This window comes from Alosa pseudoharengus, unplaced genomic scaffold, assembly GCF_046254945.1.
Source record: "Alosa pseudoharengus isolate Yale_2024_CS ecotype anadromous, Long Island Sound unplaced genomic scaffold, YU_APseudo_1.1 YU_APseudo_1.1_scf_6, whole genome shotgun sequence".
NCBI lineage: Eukaryota > Metazoa > Chordata > Actinopteri > Clupeiformes > Clupeidae > Alosa > Alosa pseudoharengus.
The window spans coordinates 32,511,121-32,531,724 of record NW_027468848.1 but is presented as its reverse complement, the minus strand read 5'-3'; the positions used below and the strand labels follow the sequence as shown (position 1 = coordinate 32,531,724).

Here is a 20,604-nt window from a genome sequence, read left to right as displayed (position 1 = left end):
GGCAACACTATACAGGTAGTTTCACTTTTGTTTCTTCTCCAGTAGGTGCTTGGGAATGACTTCCTGGTAGGGGTGTGACTTTCGAAACCGACGAGTTGAAACCGACGTCTCAAATCAGTGTCGTGGCTTCGAAGCACAAGTGTTTCGAAACACTGCTTCGAAACGTGGTTCAAAACAGCCATGTGACCTGCTTCGAAACATTGTTTAAAATCCCCATGTCATGTGATCAAAGTTAAGTGAACCTTCGGTGCATTTCACAATTGTTTCTTAAACAATAACCATGATGGTGTAGCTGTAGTGGTTAGTGAGGGTGTTTTTGCAGGTAGCCCAGGCTGCTCAAATGAGGTTCGATCCCCGTTTGATTTGTAAGGTATTGTTTCAGATCGTATCTGTTTATATTGTGAAAAGGTTCAATATTGAAGACACCTGGTGCCACACTAATCAGCTAATTAACTCAAAACACCTGCAAAGGCCTTTAATGGTATCTCAGTCTAGTTCTGTATACAATTACAGAATCATTTCCTAACTTTCCATTTCAAAAAGCATGGCTACGGTTTTCAAATATCGGCTATTTGACGCTATCTGGTGGATATATTTTGTAGTAGCCTAGCCTATAAAACAATTTGTGTTAGCACTGCATGCTGTGTCGTTAATGTTGCATTTTTAAACTGTGTGAAAATCATTGAAGAAAAATAGCTAACCAAGCATCCAAACATTTATGTTATGTTAATTACTTGCTTTTTCCTGTTAAAAGACTTTCCCAGCTTTCCCTTTTCTTTTTTCATTGCCCACCTCTCTAGCTTTGTCCTCTGCTTTGACCATGCACCTGTGTGTTTCCTTTTCTCTGTTATGTAACCTGTACCTTGTCTGTTTGTTTGTACCTGTATAAAACTGTAAAGCGTATTTGAGTGTCTAGAAAAGAACTATACTAAAATAAAAAATAAAGTCTTAAACGTCAAACACATGTAGCAAATTTAGGCCTACTGTTGGACAAATACTCAGATAATATATATATATATATATATATATATATATATATATATATATTATATTATATATATAGAGAATATTTTTACATATTCATATTTTATCAGCAATGAGAATTAGGCTACATTTGCTACTATACATGTGCTTTCAACCCAGTCTCACGTCTGAACGTGTCACTGTCACGTTAATTAATCTATTGGGACGTGTTGTGTAACACGTTTCCTTGTTAAAAAACGTGTTGAGCAAAACGTAATTATCGTGTTACTATCACGTTGTATTTCGCTTTCAACGAGCCAACAGAACCACGTCATCTGTCAAAAAAGCCTGACCTCACAAAATGGGGAGAATGTTATTTGATGCTTTTGACGTGCAGTTTCACACTCTTAAGCCTGTTTTGAGTTGTGGATTAGAAGGAGCCACCTTCTGGCTAGCAGTTTGAGAAGCCTGAACCCCAGAATCCAGAAACAATAACCGAGCAGGGACGGAGAAAAAAGAAGAATCCAAATGGGAAATGAGGTGAGCCTTGCTACTGCCGCTAGCATGATTATTTTGCTAGCAATTGAGCAAAACATTTTAAAGTTGATTTAACATGAAATAGTAGCCTATGCATGGGCAATACTGTGAATTCAGAGTAGGCTTGCACAACTTATAATTTAGCTAACGTGCATGATGTAATGTTACATTAATCTGTAAAACAGCTGTTGTCTGTGTAAATTAGCGTAATATTGTTAGTGTGGGCTACAGCTAACAGCTGGGAGGTAGCCTATCAGCCAGGCATGTATAATCGATAATCATGATGAACGTGAATAGATTTCGTTGCGAAACGGGCATTGTTTTAGGCCACATATCAGGTATAAAACAATTGTATTTTGATACAGCAGTTCTCCGGATGTTAGATATTCACTTATAATATAATATTGTATTTCTTTAACCTGATTAAGAGAGGGGTTTAATTCAATATAGAATTGCAATGTGTGTGGCCCATAATATTATATATTAGATTAAGCTAGATTTAGATTAGATTCAACTTTATTGTAATTTAAAAGAGTAGGCTACAAGTACAGAGCCAATGAAATGCAGTTGACATCCAACCAGAAGTGCAAAGAAGCAGTTATGTAGACGATCAAGATTAATTATGTACAACAGTTAAATACATAGGCAAGTTTTCCAGATGACGTGTACAGTGACAGAAATAGCCTATACAGTGAATATGGAATGTGTGTCTAGCCTATAACAAAACAAATTGATAATAATACATAATAATGATAATAGCAGTAATTACAGTAGGCCACTCGCACTGTTGTTGGTGACGTGTCTGTTTCCTATTGTTCCATGCCACTCTCCTACTGTCTCCTTTACTGTCCTGCGCCACTCGCCTACTATATTTTGCCTCTTGCCTACTGTCCAGCACCATTCGTCTACCGTCTCCTATGCTGACCCACGCCACTCACCTACTGTTTCCTAACTGTCCCATGCCACAAACTGTAACATTAAGCTGACACAATCTTGCTGCACGGTTACTTATCTGCATGCAATCACTATTGCCAGCTGTTATGAGTAAACATTATATTGGGACACCAATATATTTCTGATTCATGGGCAGTGTATTTGCTACTGAAGAAAAGGAGAACACATAGTAATTGTTCTTGGATGGGTATTTAGAGTAAGGTTTCTATTGATCTTTTTCAGATAAGGCCTCTTCATTTTCAACTGTGAAGGATCTACATGGACTTGGTCTGGATAGCCTTTCCTGTTTTGATGAGCCAGTCGGTATGTATTAGACATTCTTTAGGATAAAAGGAGCCATATGTTATCAAAAATTCTACACCCATATGTAGAAAAGCTTTGTTGCTGTTTGTTATTGTTGTTGTTGAAAACTACGTTGAATGCAAAGAGATACATATGTCCCTTGGGAGGAGAGGGATGAGTGTGGATGGTTGAATTGTCCAACAGGCGAAAAATTTATGATTGTGTATGATTGTGTTTATGTCTGTATATGATTTTTTGTACTTGTTCCATTTTAAGTATGCTTATATACTTTACGCCATGGTGGTCTAAATTGTCTTTATTGCCACTTGCAGGGTCTAGAGGAAAAACCCTATATGAGCCCCAGGGTGAGTAGTGTATAATTATTTTATCCCAAGCTTGATTTTCGTAGAAAGGTGTTCAAACCAAAATCAAACCAAAATCTTCTAAAATAATAGATAGATAGATTTATTATTTGTCCTTTCAGAAAATTGTTCTGCGCCATACAGTAGACAGTTAGACAAGACTGAATACAAGACGGAATATAGACCAGAATTTCCCTCACCGCAACCGCCCCCACCCTACCACACCCCCACACATACTCAACATCAGGGCAGAAGGCACAGACCCCACTACACATGTATAGAATGATAAAGTGCAGTTGTGCATACTGTGATAGTCCAGCTGGAAAGAAAGTGCATGGTCCTGCAGGTAACGTCTTGTTCATCAAAATAATGCTAGTTGGAATGAATTACCAACTGGCTCAATTTGTTTGGAAAGAAGGTAGCCTGAACCTGGTGTATGGGATGTGACATATCTCTATTAATTGCATGACCTTTCATCAACACCCTTCTTTCACAGGTCGTAGCAATACTGTCTAGTTTTTGCCCCTCAACCTTGCTGGCCATGTTAACTATCTTGCTCAGTTTGTTTTCTTTTTGGTCACTGACAAAGAGAAATACCAGGTAACACAACAAAAAAATAGCATCTCCACAAATGAATGATAGAAAAGTAACATATCTCTATCCACTCTAAATTGTCTTAGTTTGCACATAAAATGCAGCCTCTGCAGCCCCTTTTTATAGATGGTGTTGGTATTACTGTCCCATTGCAACTTATTATCTATTATTGTGCCTAAGTACTTGTACTCGACTACAATCACAACATCCTCACCATTTTTAACCATACACTGGGGGGGCTGGCTCCCAGTTCTGTACTGTAGTCTATTATTATTTGCTTTGTTTTCTGTATATTTAGAAGAAGACAGCTGGACCTACACCATTTCGCGAATTGATCCACCCAGGCCCTGTAGTTGGTCTCCTCGCTATTCTGTATTAACCCCACTATTGCTGTGTCATCTGCAGATTTTATGAGGTATGAAAACGCTCGAAAAACGCCGAAGAGCCCCGTATAAGAGCCCCAGTGTGATAGGCTGGTTGCTGTCATGTGACACACGCCACCACAAGAAAGTGGAAACGCATCGTAGAGCTGGCCGTGTGGGGTAAGGTAAGTTAAACTACGTAAATTTAGTAAATAATAATAATAATGTTGTTGTTTTTTGTTGTTTCGAACAAAATATAGAGATAGTTATCCTGACTAAAACTCCTTTATGCTGTAAAACAACTAGAATCACGCGAAATTAGTGCAATTTCTTAGTCAATGTCTTATCGAAATGAATGCGATGGTGATACAATCCTGCTTTTCAATTAGTTGACATGGTGTTTGACATTAAATTATAATGAGGTCAGTTTCATGTAATAAGCTATTTGTTTCTTTGGGTCTGGGTAATTGAAATGAGCAATTTCTTAGTACAATTCAATGTCTTATAATGGTAAAAGACGTGGACAAATACGTGATAATTAGCCAAATAAATCATTGTTCACGACACGTTATGGTTAAATTATCAGAATGAGTGTGATGGTGATACAATCCTGCTTTTCAATTAGTTGGGATGGTCTTTGACATTAAATTATAAGCAGGTCAGTTTCACGTAATAAGCTATTTGTTTCTTTGGGTCTGGGTAATTCATGTGACAAAAAATTCTGTTATAGGCTACTACCGTTTTTCAGAAAAACAAAGCAGTACAACATTTCTATCTCCAAAATAATGCATTGTACGCATGTGTGTACTACGTAGTGCATGCAGCTTTTAATGTCCAAAGTAGCCTATACTGATTTTCCTGCATAAGAACTACAAATACTCCTCCAAAACTACAGTCTTGACACTTGAAGTTGTGGAGTTATATTTTAGTAGCCTATTCTATAATTGCATAAATACCCACATCGGTATTACCCTTGTCTCACCTGTATACAACATATGTCTATGAATTGCAGTAGTGATCAAATGAAAAAGGAAAGAAAGGTGCCCTGATGTGTTGTTTAGGGATGGTCCTGCAATGTTTTCTCGACATATCTTTATGTCTTTTTTTCTCCCCTCTACTTATGTTTTCACAGATCCTTGCTCCTGATATCCTGATGTATGGATTGCACTTCATTATATGACTCCAACAGAACACTCACAGAAAGGAGAGTGGTGTCAAACTACAAGACAGCCAGCATGTAAGCAAGGCCTTGATTGTCCTTGTTTGGCTACTCATTTGTCTACTTCCTGAAGAGGCTGAAGCATGCTGGCCTTGACACCTCAGTCCTTGCTTCCATTAACAGCTGTGTTATGGAGTGCATCCTCACATCATGGTCTACTGCAGCGGTGGATACAGAGGACAATTGGCAGGTATTTTACATCACTTTTACATTACTTTTACTGTGATTTTGCTAGATATGGTTGTCGCTGTGCTAAATATAGGCCCATATTGTAGATCGAGAAACGCATTGTACAGCTGATACATCTTGGGCTATACTATTAAGGGACAGCTGAATTGACCACCTAAATCATATATTTTCTGAAAGCCTATAGCCTCTAGATGTCAATTAATATACATTAAGACATGCCCCACCTTCCTACTGACTTTGGTGCATCATAAGGTGTACATAGGCCCATATTGTAGATCGAGAAACGCATTGTACAGCTGATCCATCTTAGGCTATACTATTAAGGGACAGCTGAATTGACCACCTAAACCATATATTTTCTGAAAGCAAATAGCCTCTAGATGTCAATTAATATACATTAAGACATGTCCCACCTTCCTACTGACTTTGGTGCATCATAAGGCGTACATAGGCCCATATTGTAGATCGAGAAACGCATTGTACAGCGGATACATCTTGGGCTATACTATTAAGGGACAGCTGAATTGACCACCTAAATCATATATTTTCTGAAAGCCTATAGCCTCTAGATGTCAATTAATATACATTAAGACATGTCCCACCTTCCTACTGACTTTGGTGCATCATAAGGCGTACATAGGCCCATATTGTAGATCGAGAAACGCATTGTACAGCTGATACATCTTGGGCTATACTATTAAGGGACAGCTGAAATGACCACCTAAACCATATATTTTCTGAAAGCCTATAGCCTCTAGATGTCAATTAATATACATTAAGACATGCCCCACCTTCCTACTGACTTTGGTGCATCATAAGGCGTACATAGGCCCATAATGTAGATCGAGAAACGCATTTTACAGTTGAAACATCTAGGGCTATAATATTAAGGGACAGCTGAATTGACCACCTAAACCATATACTGTATTTTCTGAAAGCCTATAGCCTCTAGATGTCAATTAATATACATTAAGACATGTCCCACCTTTCTACTGACTTTGACAATACAAAATAGTGTCATGTATACATTTATGTCCTCCAAAGTTTGCAGGAAGGTGGGCCATGTACTAGTCTGTTAACTCACATGTACAAGTGACAGGCTTTAAGAAAATATATGGTTTGCATGGCTGAAACTGCTTTGCCTTTGTGTTGGAGCTCAAAATGTTCTAAACATATCTTAAATTTCTCTCTTCTACTTATGTTTTCACAGATCCTCGCTCCTGATATCCTGATGTATGCATTCCATTTCATTATATGACTCCAACAGGACACCTACACAAAGGAGCTGTTAAAGCAGTGTCTTTCTTCAAACAACAAGACAGCGAGCATGTAAACAAGGCCTTGTTTGTCCACTTCCTGAAGGGGCTGAAGCATGCTGGCCTTGACACCTCAGTCCTTGCTTCCATTTACAGCTGTGTTGTGGAGCGCATTCTCACATCCTATGGTCTGCAGCGGGTGGTGTCATCGCTTTATTTATCATTGTTTGTGTAAATCTTACACATCTTACACAAAAGTCTAAAATAATCTAAACTTCATTCACTCTCCATGTATAGATCAAGATAGACTTGCAGAACAGGCTGCAGGGCAACAGTCTGATAGCCTGCATGAAAGCATAAATGGTCCGCACTTGTTAAAAAGTGCAATTATCAAAGGGCCCTTGAATTGTGTTTTTTTAAACCAAGGAGTATGGCTGTAGCGATGCTGTCAGCTCTGCCATAAGCAGTGACTGTGATTATGTTTGCACATTTTGAAAATGTTGTTTTTCTTTCTTTTGCATTATTTTCCACTTCATTGTTGTATAGTTTGTATAATGTTTGTTAAAGTTGCACACATTAATTCACTGTTCGTATTTGTAAAAATGTGTATAGTGTGGTATAGTTTGTATGGTGGAGTCTTTATTGTATCGCACAAACAAGAACACCCCACCCCACCATACCACTTTGACTAACCAATTTTCTGCGGGAAACCCTGGATGCTTTCTAAAGGTATTTTGTGAAACATAGGGGTTGCTATGGTAGTGGTTGCTAAGCTATTGCTAGGGTAACTGAGAAGGTTGCTATGGTGTTGCTACGGGATATATGGTGGTTGCTATGCAGGTTTATAGGGCAATCATGTTGGTTGCTAGGTTGGTGATAGAGTAACTGAGAAGGTTGCTAGGGTGTTGCTAGAGTAGATATGGTGGTGCCTATACTAAATTAAGTGATTGCTAGGCTGGTTGCTAGGGTAATTGAGATGGTTGCGAGGTTAGTCATGTTGGTTGACTATCAAAGTGGTTGCTAGGTTGGCATTGTACAGGTGGTTGCTAGGATGTTGCTAGAGTAGATATGGTGGTTGCTATTCCAAATAAAGTGGTTGCTATGCTGGTTGCAAGGTTAATCATGTTGGTTGCAATGGTGGTTGCTCGGTTGACATTGTGGTGGTAGTTGTGAGGTTGTTGGTAGGGTAATTAATATGGTTGCTAGGTTGTTGCTATGGTTCTTATGTTGGTTGCTAGGTTGTTGCTAGGGTAACTTAGAAGAATTTTGTTCAGCTAATACATTTTGGCCTACACTATTAAGGGACAGCTGAATTGACCATCTAAACCATATATTTCCTTAAAGCCTATAGTCTGTAGATGTCAATTAATATGAATTAAGACATGTCCAACATTCCTATTTACTTTGGTGCATCATATAGGCTTAAGCAGTACTACTATTTTTGCTCTTAGACTATAAAAATCCATAATCACTTTAAAAACGCTAACTGATTACAATAGTTTTTGAAAGTCAATTTCCTTAAATCATGATTGAAATTGTAACCATATTCTTTATTGAATAATGTTAATTGACTATAATACTATTGTATTGTCATCCTTCTTTGGGACTTTGGGAGTACTTCAATATCCCCTTCATGTATCAATGTACATTAAAGCATCTTTGATAGTAAAGGACTCTCCATGTAAATAATTACTTGAATTGTCTTTCACTTGTACTGGTTCTATATGTTTGGACCACTGATTGACTGCACTCTGGTTTTCATCAGCAAGGTCAAGGCTTAAATTAACCTCAGATAAGTCTGTTTTCATCCCATGCATTATATGTGCTAATGTTGTGAAGTAATTGGTGTGACCCTACAAAGGCCTGTCTAACCTATGACCTATTAACCTAGGGTTAGTAAATATGGGATCGGAGTGAAATTACCTCACACATTCAGAAACCTCAAAGTGAAATGACCTCACACATCCAGGAAGCTACAGCAATACAAACTCAGCTACTGGTCTCAAATACGGCAAACCAGTTGCCAATTTCTATGCCCTTTATATCAATTTGTGCTACATGTTATTAGTTGAAAATTACTGGTGTAAGTTTATCTGACCTGTCTGACCTTTGCAATTTATGGACATGTACACATTGGTTTCGCATTTCTAACTAGAATATGACTGATTAAATTTGACATGTAACATCCTTGGATGACACAAAATATAGTGAAATGGACTCAACCCTCACATATTCAGACTCTGTAGCACCCCCTACAAATCCTTTTTTTTTTCAATCTTTGGCTCCGCCTCCTGACAACACACAAGCAGCTATATTTGAGTGTGTAGTTAAATCGCATCTCACATATTCACAGACTCTATAGCACCCCCTAGAAATCCAATATTTCCTATATTTGGCTCCGCCTCCTGGCAACACACAAGTCATTAGATGTCCTAAATTTGACAAACTAGTTTGTTATCATCCCGTATATCAAAATATGTGCCATATGTTGGTACTATCTTGAATTAACTGGTGTAATCCTATCTAGGCCTGTCTGACCTATGCAAATTATGGCCATCTAAACCTAGGGTTAGCATTTCTAACTTGCATACCTCATAAACAGACTAAATTTGGCATGTGACATCTATCTATGACATAAAATATACGAGATATGTAAAATCACACCTCACACATTCATAGACTCTATAGCGCCCCCTAGAAATCTACATTTTCCAATCTTTGGCTCCGCCTCCTGACAACATACAAGCAGCTGGAGGTCTCAAATTTGACAAACAAGTTTGTTATCATTACCTGTATCAAAATATGTGCCACATGTTGGTACTATCTTGAATTAACTGGTGTAATCCTATCAAGGCCTGTCTGACCTATGAAAATTATGGCCTTTTAAACCTAGGGTTAGCATTTCTAACTTGCATACCTCATAAACAGACTACATTTGGCATGTGACATCTATCTATGACATAAAATATACGAGATATGTAAAATCACACCTCACACATTCATAGACTCTATAGCGCCCCCTAGAAATCTACATTTTCCAATCTTTGGCTCCGCCTCCTGACAACATACAAGCAGCTAGAGGTCTCAAATTTGACAAACACGTTTGTTATCATTCCCTGTATCAAAATATGTGCCACATGTTGACATTTCATGAAATAATGGGTGTGACACTTACCTAGGCCTGTCTGGCCATATGGGTGTCTCAATTGTAGTTTCTGAGTATGCCCGGTGCATCAAACTTGCCATGGCAGGTAAGATCAGTGAAATTGGGGTTATTTCAGCGCAGCACACCTCTGTGTATCATATTCAATCAAAATATGGATGTTTTAATGGTTTGTTTATGATTTAAGAACTTTTGTTGGTCAATATCTGTCAAATATGCTCTCTAAACAGTTATTTCTGAAGATTTCTTGTGCATCAAAAGTCCCACAACACCTAAGATAAGTGAAATTGGGTTTATTTCAGCACAGCACACCTCTGTGTATCATATTCAATAAAAATATGGATGTTTTAATGGTTTGTGTATGATTTAAGAACTTTTGTTGGTCAACATTCTGTCAAAAAATGCTCTCTGAACGGCCATTTCTGAAGATTTCTTGTGCATCAAAATTCCCACAGCACCTAAGATAAGTTAAATTGGGTTTATTTCAGCACAGCACACCTCTGTGTATCATATTCAATCAAAATATGGATGTTTTAATGGTTTGTGTATGATTTAAGAACTTTTGTTGGACAAAACAATGCTCTCTGAACAGCCATTTCTTAAGATTTCTTGTGCATCAAAAGTCCCACAGCACCTAAGATAAGTGAAATTGGGTTTATTTCAGCACAGCACACCTCTGTGTATCATATTCAATCAAAATATGGATGTTTTAATGGTTTGTGTATGATTTAATAACTTTTGTTGGTCAACATCTGTCAAAAAATGCTCTCTGAACGGCCATTTCTAAAGATTTCTTGTGCATCAAAATTCCCACCGCACCTAAGATAAGTGAAATTGGGTTTATTTCAGCACAACACACTTCTGTGCATCATATTCAATCAAAATATGGATGTTTTAATGGTTTGTGTATGATTTAATAACTTTTGTTGGTCAACATCTGTCAAAAAATGCTCTCTGAACGGCCATTTCTAAAGATTTCTTGTGCATCAAAATTCCCACCGCACCTAAGATAAGTGAAATTGGGTTTATTTCAGCACAACACACTTCTGTGCATCATATTCAATCAAAATATGGATGTTTTAATGATTTGTGTATGATTTAAGAACTTTGTTGGTCAACATCTGTCAAAACAATGCTCTCTGAACGGCCATTTCTTAAGATTTCTTGTGCATCAAAAGTCTCACAGCACCTAAGATAAGTGAAATTGGGTTTATTTCAGCACAACACACATCTGTGTATCAAGATCAATCAAAATCTGTAAGTTTGTGATTGCTTTAAACAGGGGGTTGTCCAATACACATAAAACAAACAGCAAAGGTATGCTAATACAAAGCAGCACTACAGGCACTAAATAATAATTTACATTTGATCAGATTCACCTTTATTGTCATTGTGCAGAGTAAAAGTACAGAGTTCCCACTCTAAGTCAAATGTAAAATTCTATGACTTTTCCCTGACAAAACACCTGAATTTCCATGACTTACAATATACCGACCAATGATTTCAGAGCACCCGCATCAAGAGTCTTTTACTTTTTTAGAGCGAGAGATGAATAAATAGGCATTGGCAGTTGGGCTACTCAAGCAAGCTGTAAAGCTAATAACCAGATATACACCAATACTGTGTGGAAATATGCATTTTGGCTAGTACATCATAAACCACTACGACAAAATTCCCTGATATTCCATGACCTTGCCCCCAAAATGATAAAAATTCCCTGACTTTCCATGTCTGGAATAGACTTTCTAAAATTCCATGATATTCCAGAAATTCTATGACCCGTGGGAACCCTGTACAAAGCAAAAGTGCAATGTGATATACAAAGTATAGACAGATGGTGCATAGGCAGGACAAGAAATACTGTATAGTGTCGTGTAGACAGTAATATGCAGTTGGTTTACAAAAAGTGGTTTAGAGTAATATAAATTAGATATAAATATGGGCAGTGTATTAACAGAACATATGAGAAAAACAGAATAAATATGGATATTCAGTATGAACCATATAGACAGATATGTGCAGTGTGGTAACAGTACCATTGTAGTGCAGAAACAGTAACATTATAAGAGTAGTAAGAAGTGTATGTTCAGGATGGATAGCATGAAGAGAAGTAGAATATGGTTATGTATAATTGTAATTACAGTATGTGCATTTGTAAATAAATAACACTATGGGTGGAATAGGGTATTTGGGGGCTTAGTTGATTGGTTGTCACCGGGATACAGAGCTACAGTCCAGTCGGGTGACAGCCACAGAAAAGAAGCTTCCTCTGAACCTGCTGGTTCGGGTGCAGAGAGACCTGTAAATAATAATAATAATAATAATAATAATAAAGACAATAATATTTTTCAAGACCATAGAGAATGCTGTTGCAGTACTCCAGTCTTGAGGCGATGAGGGCATGGACGAGAATGATGCATTGTTGAGCCGTCTGGTTACAGTAACACAAGACCCATCCTGTCAGACTAGGCCAGAAGTCCCGTCACCGGAATGATGTAGAGGACTTTGAGACAGTCATGTGGCGCCTATGACCAATGGTCACAATACAGAGGACACCTGTCCAGTCAATGAGCAGTGCTTGACAAACATCATGTGTAGAAGACCCATTTTGCAAAACGATGTAGACACCCATCTATTCTCAGGAGCAGTCCTTCTATAACAGGCAGCAACAACTGCAGAAAAATCCCCGGGCTTTGCCTTGCTCCTTCCTGGCCTGTGCCTTGCTCCTTCCTGGCATGTCTTTCTGCTTTGGTGATGAGCCTGATAACAGCTGACAACCTGGAAATTAGAAATAGAGATAAAACAAGTGTACAAAGAAAGAAACTACAATCTCAGTGTTTCTCTTGACATGTTCAAACATACTGATGACTATAAAGTCCACTTATAAAATGCAGGTCTATGCCTTTAATATAGTGCGCAAAAGTATTTAAAGAGGGTGGACCAAGTCCTAGTATGGTTTAGGTGGTTGAATCAGCTGTCCCTTAATAGTGTACGCCAAATTGTATTAACTGAACAATTTGTTTCTCAATCTACAATATGGGCCTATGTATGCTTTATGATATGCCAGAGTAAGTAGGAAGGTGGGAAATGTCTTAATTAATATTAATTGACATCTAGAGGCTATGGGTTTTCACAAAATATGTGGTTTAGGTGGTCAATTCAGCTGTCCCTTAATACACTAGCACATGGCCCACCTTCCTGCAAACGTTGGAGGACATAAATGAATACATGGCACTATTTTGTATATTGGCAAATGAATGGGGCATATGATAGGTTTTGAGCTCCAACATAAAGGCAAAGCAGTTTCAGCCATGCAAACCATATATTTTCTTAAAGCTTGTCACTTATACATGTGAGTTAACATAATACATTAGCACATGGTCCACCTTCCTGCAAACGCCTTATGATGCACCAAAGTCAGTAGGAAGGTGGGACATGTCTTAATGTATATTAATTGACATCTAGAGGCTATAGGCTTTCAGAAAATATATGATTAAGGTGGTCAATTCAGCTGTCCCTTAATAGTATAGCCCGAGATGTATCCGCTGTATAATGCGTTTCTCGATCTACAATATGGGCCTATGTACACCTTATGATATGTCAAAGTCAGTAGGAAGGTGGGACATGTCTTAATGTATATTAATTGACATCTAGAGGCTATAGGCTTTCAGAAAATATATGGTTTAGGTGGTCAATTCAGCTGTCCCTTAACAGTATAGCCCAAGATGTATCAGCTGTACAATGCGTTTCTCGATCTACAATATGGGCCTATGTATGCCTTATGATGCACCAAAGTCAGTAGGAAGTTGGGGCATGTCTTAATGTATATTAATTGACATCTAGAGGCTATAGGCTTTCAGAAAATATATGGTTTAGGTGGTCAATTCAGCTGTCCCTTAATAGTATAGCCCAAGATGTATCCGCTGTACAATGCGTTTCTCGATCTACAATATGGGCCTATGTACGCCTTATGATGCACCAAAGTCAGTAGGAAGGTGGGACATGTCTTAATGTATATTAATTGACATCTAGAGGCTATTTGCTTTCAGAAAATATATGGTTTAGGTGGTCAATTCAGCTGTTCCTTAACAGTATAGCCCAAGATGTATCAGCTGTACAATGCGTTTCTCGATCTACAATATGGGCCTATGTATGCCTTATGATGCACCAAAGTCAGTAGGAAGTTGGGGCATGTCTTAATGTATATTAATTGACATCTAGAGGCTATAGGCTTTCAGAAAATATATGGTTTAGGTGGTCAATTCAGCTGTCCCTTAACAGTATAGCCCAAGATGTATCAGCTGTACAATGCGTTTCTCGATCTACAATATGGGCCTATGTATGCCTTATGATGCACCAAAGTCAGTAGGAAGTTGGGGCATGTCTTAATGTATATTAATTGACATCTAGAGGCTATAGGCTTTCAGAAAATATATGGTTTAGGTGGTCAATTCAGCTGTCCCTTAATAGTATAGCCCAAGATGTATCCGCTGTACAATGCGTTTCTCGATCTACAATATGGGCCTATGTACGCCTTATGATGCACCAAAGTCAGTAGGAAGGTGGGACATGTCTTAATGTATATTAATTGACTTCTAGAGGCTATTTGCTTTCAGAAAATATATGGTTTAGGTGGTCAATTCAGCTGTCCCTTAATAGTATAGCCCAAGATGTATCAGTTGTACAGTCGGTTTCTCGATCTACAATATGGGCCTATATTCAGCACAGCGACAACCATATCTAGCAAAATCACAGTAAAAGTAATGTAAAAGTGACGTAAAATACCTGCCAATTGTCCTCTGTATCCACCGCTGCAGTAGACCATGATGTGAGGATGCACTCCATAACACAGCTGTTAATGGAAGCAAGGACTGAGGTGTCAAGGCCATCATGCTTCAGCCTCTTCAGGAAGTAGACAAATGAGTAGCCAAACAAGGACAAACAAGGCCTTGCTTACATGCTGGCTGTCTTGTAGTTTGACACCACTCTCCTTTCTGTGAGTGTTCTGTTAGAGTCATATAATGAAGTGCAACCCATACATCAGGATAGGAGCAAGGATCTGTGAAAACATAAGTAGAGGGGAGAAAAAAAAGACATAAAAATATGTCGAGAAAACATTGCAGGACCATCCCTAAACAACACATCAGGACACCTTTCTTTCCTTTTTCATTTGATCACTACTGCAATTCATAGACATATGTTGTATACAGGTGAGACAAGGGTAAAACTGATGTGGGTATTTATTCTATTATAGAATAGGCTACTAAAATATAACTCCACAACTTCAAGTGTCAAGACTGTAGTTTTGGAGGAGTATTTGTAGTTCTTATGCAGGAAAATCAGTATAGGCTACTTTGGACATTAAAAGCTGCATGCACTACGTAGTACACACATGCGTACAATGCATTATTTTGGAGATAGAAATGTTGTTGTACTGCTTTGTTTTTCAGAAAAACGGTAGAAGCCTATAACAGAATTTTTTGTCACATGAATTACCCAGACCCAAAGAAACAAATAGCTTATTATGTGAAACTGACCTGCTTATAATTTAATGTCAAACACCATCTCAACTAATTGAAAAGCAGGATTGCATCACCATCGCACTCATTCCGATAATTTAACCATAACGTGGAGAGCATGCTACTTTTTTGTTGTGTTACCTGGTATTTCTCTTTGTCAGTGACAAAAAAAAACAAGATAGTTAACATGGCCAGCAATGTTGAGGGGAAAAAACTAGACAGTATTGCTACGACCTGTGAAAGAAGGGTGTTGAAGAAAGGTCATGCAATTAATAGAGATATGTCACATCCCATACACCAGGCATATGAGGTGTTGCCATCAGGGAAGTTCAGGCTACCTTCTTTCCAAACAAATTGAGCCAGTAGGTAATTCATTCCAACTAGCATTACATTGTTGAACAAGACGTTACCTGCAGGACCATGCACTTTTTTTCCAGCTGGACTATCACAGTATGCACAACTGCACTTTATCATTCTATACATGTGTAGTGGAGTCTATGCCTTCTGTCCTGGGGCCGTATTCACAAAGCCTTTTATCTTACCACTAGGAGTACTCCTAAATCGCACTAAAAGATTTTAGCTAGGAGTTTTCTCTTAAAAGTTATTCACAAAGCCTTTCAGACCTACTCTTAGTAAGGAAAAATGGCAACTCCTAAACTAAGAGTGAGTCTTCGTTGCTATGGATGACGTCATTACTCATGCACGAGCTTGACTGAAGTGACCACCTTGATTGGCTGATGATTGTAACGCGGGAATGATTCCAAACACCTCCCTTACGATGATGAGTGACAGGTGACAGGTCTGAGAATGCGTGCGCTACACAAGTAGCTCGAATGACGGAAGATGATGAATAATTGAATAAAAAGGCCTAGCCTAAATGAATAAAGAGTAAGGCAAAACAAATAGCCTACAGTAGTAGCCTAATGAAACATACGGACTGATGCAGTATCTTTTGCAACATTATTGAATGTCACATATGCCTACGTTTGCAAAGAAGAGACCATTTTAATTTGATTCACAATGAAACGTTACATTTAATTTACATGTTAACAATGAGTAGTTTTGGTTGTTGTTGGTGGCGTTATTGCATCCCTTTTATGAATGCAAAATTGTTCCCTCGCGATTGGAAGCTCCTGTTGCCGCATAGGCGACGCATTTCAAAACATCGCAACGTGAAATGCCACAAAAAGCTGTTTGTGAATAGGTCTTAGTGAGTTAGGAGTCCTCTCGACTACTTTTAAGCTGTCCCAGACTTAGGTGCTACTTTTAGGTCTAAAATGCTTTGTGAATTACTTTTAGTGAAAAAAATTAGGAGTCCTAAAGTTAGGAGTGACACGCCCATTATTTTTAGGAGTTGCTCCTAAATTCGCCACTTAGGAGCTACTTTTAGCCTTAAAATTCTTTGTGAATACGGCCCCAGATGTTGTGTATGTGTGGGGGTGTGGTAGGGTGGGGGCGGTTGGGGTGAGGGAAATTCTGGTCTATATTCCGTCTTGTATTCAGTCTTGTCTAACTGTCTACTGTATGGCGCAGAACAATTTTCCGAAAGGACAAATAATAAATCTATCTATCTATCTATCTATCTATTATTTTAGAAGATTTTGGTTTGACTTTGGTTTGAACACCTTTCTACGAAAATCAAGCTTGGGATAAAGTAATTATACACTACTCACCCTGGGGCTCATATAGGGTTTTTCCTCTAGACCCTGCAAGTGGCAATAAAGACAATTTAGACCACCATGGCGTAAAGTATATAAGCATGCTTAAAATGCAACAAGTACAAAAAAATCATATACAGACACAAACACAATCATACACAATCAGATTTTTATGCCTGTTGGACAATTCAACCATCCACACTCATCCCTCTCCTCTCAAGGGACATATGTATCTCTTTGCATTCAACGTAGTTTTCAACAACAACAATAACAAACAGCAACAAAGCTTTTCTACATATGGGTGTAGAATTTTTGATAACATATGGCTCCTTTTATCCTTTTATCCTAAAGAATGTCTAATACATACCGACTGGCTCATCAAAACAGGAAAGGCTATCCAGACCAAGTCCATGTAGATCCTTCACAGTTGAAAATGAAGAGGCCTTATCTGAAAAAGATCAATAGAAACCTTACTCTAAATACCCATCCAAGAACAATTACTATGTGTTCTCCTTTTCTTCAGTAGCAAATACACTGCCCATGAATCAGAAATATATTGGTGTCCCAATATAATGTTTACTCATAACAGCTGGCAATAGTGATTGCATGCAGATAAGTAACCGTGCAGCAAGATTGTGTCAGCTTAATGTTACAGTTTGTGGCATGGGACAGTTAGGAAACAGTAGGTGAGTGGCGTGGGTCAGCATAGGAGACGGTAGACGAATGGTGCTGGACAGTAGGCAAGAGGCAAAATATAGTAGGCGAGTGGCGCAGGACAGTAAAGGAGACAGTAGGAGAGTGGCATGGAACAATAGGAAACAGACACGTCACCAACAACAGTGCGAGTGGCCTACTGTAATTACTGCTATTATCATTATTATGTATTATTATCAATTTGTTTTGTTATAGGCTAGACACACATTCCATATTCACTGTATAGGCTATTTCTGTCACTGTACACGTCATCTGGAAAACTTGCCTATGTATTTAACTGTTGTACATAATTAATCTTGATCGTCTACATAACTGCTTCTTTGCACTTCTGGTTGGATGTCAACTGCATTTCATTGGCTCTGTACTTGTAGCCTACTCTTTTAAATTACAATAAAGTTGAATCTAATCTAAATCTAGCTTAATCTAATCTCTAATATTATGGGCCACACACATTGCAATTCTATATTGAATTAAACCCCTCTCTTAATCAGGTTAAAGAAATACAATATTATATTATAAGTGAATATCTAACATCCGGAGAACTGCTGTATCAAAATACAATTGTTTTATACCTGATATGTGGCCTAAAACAATGCCCGTTTCGCAACGAAATCTATTCACGTTCATCATGATTATCGATTATACATGCCTGGCTGATAGGCTACCTCCCAGCTGTTAGCTGTAGCCCACACTAACAATATTACGCTAATTTACACAGACAACAGCTGTTTTACAGATTAATGTAACATTACATCATGCACGTTAGCTAAATTATAAGTTGTGCAAGCCTACTCTGAATTCACAGTATTGCCCATGCATAGGCTACTATTTCATGTTAAATCAACTTTAAAATGTTTTGCTCAATTGCTAGCAAAATAATCATGCTAGCGGCAGTAGCAAGGCTCACCTCATTTCCCATTTGGATTCTTCTTTTTTCTCCGTCCCTGCTCGGTTATTGTTTCTGGATTCTGGGGTTCAGGCTTCTCAAACTGCTAGCCAGAAGGTGGCTCCTTCTAATCCACAACTCAAAACAGGCTTAAGAGTGTGAAACTGCACGTCAAAAGCATCAAATAACATTCTCCCCATTTTGTGAGGTCAGGCTTTTTTGACAGATGACGTGGTTCTGTTGGCTCGTTGAAAGCGAAATACAACGTGATAGTAACACGATAATTACGTTTTGCTCAACACGTTTTTTAACAAGGAAACGTGTTACACAACACGTCCCAATAGATTAATTAACGTGACAGTGACACGTTCAGACGTGAGACTGGGTTGGTGCTTTACACTAAGACCCATATGACATAAAATTATAGCTGCTCACACATAGATATCCAGATATCATGTAAATTATTTATTTTAATCATAGCCTATTCAAACATGTGAGGAAATATAAATTTCAAGACATGAAAGGACACACTCCATTCTCACGTCTCTTCTATCTTCATAGCCTACATCTGTCTGTGTCTTTGTTAGGACCTCTATCAGAGTGGTAGAGATGCTTAAAAATGTCACAGGGCCACATCGAGTTGTTTGCCCAGGGCGAGGCTCGGCCATTGCACAGCCGGTCATGCTGACCCCTGTGATTTCCTCAAATGTGGGAATCTCGACTGCACAATTTCTGGTAGTGGGGGACTGCGTTCGCGCTCTCCCCTGATTTTTTGGGGAGGCAGCCGTGGCCTACTGGTTAGCGCTTCGGACTTGTAACCGGAGGGTTGCTGGATCGAACCCTGACCAGTAAGAAGCGGCTGAAGTGTCCTTGAGCAAGGCACCTAACCCCGAGCGCCACTGCAGGCAGCTCACTGCGCCGGGATTAGTGTGTGTTTCACCTCACTGTGTGTTCACTGTGTGCTGAGTGTGTTTCACTAATTCACAGATTGGGATAAATGCAGAGACCAAATTTCCCTCACGGGATCAAAAGATTATATATAGTTATACGTATTCTTAAAAAGGGGAAGAATGTGTTATCTGTACCAAAAGGTGCTGTTGTTGTGTGAGACCACAATCTGTATCTGCAAAATAAAGTGTCAGGTATATTTTCATAAGATCAGACAATCTACCACCTGCCAGATCCCTATGTGTGTGGTGTGGTACATGTGAGGGGATGAGATGTGATGTGTTTGTGGATGATACAGATGATTGAGTGCCTGTAGGAAGAGTGTGCAGTTCTAAACAATATTCAGCACCCATATAGCCAGAATTCAATAGCTTCCATTTCATAACCATATTGTTTGTAACATGGGGTGCAGATAAGGCTGCTGCTCTTTTAAACTGTTTTTTTTATTCATCAAAAATAGTGGCACTCTGGCAAAAACCAAAAAGGGGAAGAATGTGTTATCTGTACCAAAAGGTGCTCAAAACCACCTGTGGTGTGGTACATGTGAGGTGATGAGATGTGGTGTGTTTGTGGATGTACAGAGATTATTGAATGTCTGTCCAAAACCCAGGGTAGGAGGAGTGAGTGACCAAGCAATTCTATAGAAAATCAGATATTCAGCACCCATATAGCCAGATGTCAATAGTTTCCTTTTCATAACCACATTTTTTTGCATCTATTCAATTGCGGCAGACAGCTGAATCAGACTCCTCAAGTCGAATCTGCAATCATTTTGGGTCACCCCTAACAAACAAAGTAGTGTAAGAAAGTAATGACATAGCACAACTATAAAAAAAATACAGGAAATTAGAATATTATGGAAAAGTTAATTTCCCCCGTAATATACTACAAAAAATGAACCTTTCATATATTCTAGATTCATATAGAGTGAAATATTTCAAGACATATTTTATTGATTGTGTTGATGATTATGGCTTACAGCTCATGAAAATCTCTTC

At 38.5% G+C, this 20,604-nt stretch overlaps 2 long non-coding RNA genes and 1 pseudogene across 2 annotated transcripts; 2 read left to right on the top strand and 1 right to left on the bottom strand.

The window, feature by feature from the left end:
* Positions 1 to 1,142: 1,142 nt before the first annotated feature.
* On the top strand, positions 1,143 to 8,407 carry LOC143105856 (uncharacterized). The gene is made up of 5 exons (XR_012983559.1): positions 1,143 to 1,503; positions 2,677 to 2,757; positions 3,069 to 3,101; positions 5,187 to 5,463; positions 6,673 to 8,407. It is a non-coding gene; the product is annotated as an uncharacterized LOC143105856 (long non-coding RNA).
* A 2,669-nt stretch (positions 8,408 to 11,076) lies between these two features.
* LOC143106312 (uncharacterized) lies at positions 11,077 to 19,044 on the bottom strand. The gene is made up of 5 exons (XR_012983657.1): positions 18,680 to 19,044; positions 17,426 to 17,506; positions 17,074 to 17,106; positions 14,667 to 14,940; positions 11,077 to 12,659 (listed from the first exon to the last, which is right to left on the bottom strand). It is a non-coding gene; the product is annotated as an uncharacterized LOC143106312 (long non-coding RNA).
* A 227-nt stretch (positions 19,045 to 19,271) lies between these two features.
* Positions 19,272 to 19,425, top strand: LOC143106953 (U1 spliceosomal RNA; annotated as a pseudogene).
* Positions 19,426 to 20,604: the final 1,179 nt, after the last annotated feature.